A 3,103-nucleotide genomic window follows, 5' to 3' on the forward strand; every position below is an offset into this window, starting at 1 on the left:
TTTATTTTATTTTATTTTATTTTATTTTATTTTATTTTATTTTATTTATTCCTTAACCTACAGTGATGTGTTAATTTTAGGTGTACAAATTAGTGATTCCACAATTCCATGCATCACCTAGCGCTCATCCCAGCGAGTTGTGCTCCTAAATATCCATCACCCATTTCACTCCCATCTGGCCACCATTCATTTGTTCTCTATAATTAAGAATCTGTTTCTTGGTTAGTGCGTGCCTCTCCCTTTTTTTCCTGTGGTCATTTCCTTCTTTTTCTTAAATGCCACATAGGAGTGATATCATGGTATTTGTCTTTCTTTGACTGACTTATTTTGCTTAACATTATGCTCTCTAGTTCCATTCAGATCATTTCAAATGGCAACATAACTTTTTTATGGCTGAATAATATTCCTTTGTGTATATATACATATATGTGTGTGTGTATATAAGCACACACATACACACCACATCTTCCTAATCCACTTATTTATTGATGGACATTTGGGCTGTTCCCATAGTTTGGCTATTGTTGATAATGTTGCTATAAACATTGGGGTGTATGTATCCCTTTGAACTAGTGTTTTGTATATTTTAGGAAAATACCCAGTAGCGTTGACTGCTGCACCATTGGGTAGTTCCATTTTTAACTTTTTCAGGAAACTCCATACTGTTTTCCATAATGGCTGCACCAGTTTGTATTTCTACCAACAGTGTAAGAGAGTTCCTATTCACATCCTCTCCAACACTTTTTGTCTCTTGTGTTTTTGATTTTAGCCATTCTGACTAGTGTGAGATGATATCTCATTGTAGTTTTGATTTGTATTTCCCTGATGATGAGTGATGTTGAGCATCTTTTCATGTGTATCAGCCATCTGGATGTGTTTTTGGAGAACTGCCTCTTCATGTCTTCTGCCCATTTTACAATTGGATTATTTGTTTTCTTCAAGTTGAGTTTTATCAGTTCTTTATACACTTTGGATACTAATCCTTTATCAGATATGTTAGGTACAAATATCTTCTCCCATTCAGTGGTTGCCTTTTAATTTTCTTGATTATACCTTCACTATGCAGAAGCTTTTTATTTTGATGTAGTCCCAAATGTTTACTTTTGCTTTTATTTTCCTTGCCTTATGAGATGTATCTAGAAAAAGGTTTTTGGCTTTCAGCTTTGAGGAGGCAACGGTGCAACAGTCTTCAATCATCCCAAATCTGGGTTCATCTGACACCAACCGCTGACACCAACTACCTCCCACACGCCTCCTAAGCTCGACCCCAACTAGATCAAAGTCATATACCTGAGATGCACCGGTGGCAAAGTCAGTGCCACGTCTGCTCTGGCCCTGAAGATTGGCCACTGGGTCTGTCTCCAAAAAATGTTGGTGATGACATTGCCAAGGCAACAGGTGACTGGAAAGGTCTGAGAATTACAGTGAACCCGACCATTCATAACCAGACAGGCCCAGATTGAAGTGGTACCTTCTGTCTCTGCCCTGATTATCAAAGCCCTCAAGGAGCTGCCAAGAGACAGAAAGAAGCAGAAAAACATTAAACACAGTGGAAGTATCATTTTTGATGAGACTGTCAACATTGCCCAACAGATGCGGGATCAACCTTTAGGCAGGGAACTCTCTGGAACCATTATAGAGATTCTGGGGACCGCCTAGTCCATGGGCTACGATGTTGATGGCGGCCACCCTCATGACATCATAGATGACATCAATAATGGTGCAGTGGAATGTCCACCTAGTTAAGAATGACAAAAGGAAAATATTTTAATAAAGGATCATTTGACAACCAAAAAAAAAAAAAAAAAGGAAGGAAGGAAGGAAGGAAGGAAGGAAGGAAGAAAGAAAGAAGGAAAAAAGAAAAATGTTGCTACAGCCTACGTCAGCAACATTACTGACTGTACTCTCTTCCAAGATGTTTATGGTTTCAGGTTTCATGTTTAGGCCTTTAATCCACATCGTGATTATAATCTTGAGATTATAGTCTTGAGATTATTTTTGTGTAGGGTGTAAGAAAGTAGTCCAGCTTCATTCTTTTGCATATTTCTGTCCAGTTTTTCCAGCACCATTTGTTGAAGAGACTGTTCTTTTCCTCTTGGATATCCTTTTCTGTTTTGTGGAAGACTCCTGACTATATAATTGTGTATTTTTTCTGGTTTTTTAATTCTGATCCATTGATCTATGTGTCTATTTTTGTGCCAGTACCATACTGTTTTGCTTACTACAGCTTTGCAATGTAACTCGAAGTCTGGGATTGTGATGCCTCCAGCTTTTCTTTTCTTTTTCAAGATTCGTCTAATTGGGGTCTTTGCAGTTCCATACAAATTTTATAATTGTTGGTTGTAGTCACGTGAAAAATGCTGTTGGTGTTTTAACAGGGATTGCATGAAATCTGTAGATTGCTTTGGGAAGTATAGCCATTTTAACAATATTTTTTCTTCCAATCCAGGAGCATGAAATGTCTTTGCATTTCTTTGTGTTATCTTCAATTTCTTTTATCAATGTTTTAAAGTTTTCAGAGTACAGGTCTTTCACCTCTTTGGTTAAGTTTATTCCTAGATATCTCATATTATGCTACATTCTTATGAATATTTGGTATTGTCAGATATAATCATAAGTAAAATAATATTTTATTATGATGTTAATTTGAATTTCTCTGCTTAATAACAAGGTTTGGCACATTTCCATTAGGCAATCTACCATATATGTTTTATCTTTTGTGAACTGCATATCATGACCCTAGTCAATTTTTCTATTGAGTTATTTATCTTTCTTATTGATTCCTATCAGCTATTTATATATTATATATAGTGTAATTATATAAAGTTGTCCATTATATTACTCACACCTTCTCTCAGTTTTTGTGTTGTCTTTTCATTCTCTTTACAGTGAATAGTCAAAAGATTTATCAGTCTTTTCCTTCATAGTTGTACTGAGTTGAATAGTGCCCCCCAAATTCATGTCTACTAAGAACCTGTGAATGTGACCTCAGATAGGGTCTTTCTGGATATAATCAAATTAAGATGAGGTCACACTGGATTAGGATGGGCCCTAAACAAATCACTGGTTTTCTTATAAGACGAAAAATTAGACACAGAGAGAG

At 36.2% G+C, this 3,103-nt stretch overlaps 1 pseudogene; it reads left to right on the forward strand.

The window, feature by feature from the left end:
- The first annotated feature begins 1,130 nt into the window (after nt 1-1,130).
- On the forward strand, nt 1,131-1,825 carry LOC121016895 (60S ribosomal protein L12-like; annotated as a pseudogene).
- Nucleotides 1,826-3,103: the final 1,278 nt, after the last annotated feature.

This window comes from Herpailurus yagouaroundi, unplaced genomic scaffold (genome assembly GCF_014898765.1).
Source record: "Herpailurus yagouaroundi ecotype Mexico unplaced genomic scaffold, PumYag 213, whole genome shotgun sequence".
In the NCBI taxonomy this organism is placed as follows: Eukaryota; Metazoa; Chordata; class Mammalia; order Carnivora; family Felidae; genus Herpailurus; species Herpailurus yagouaroundi.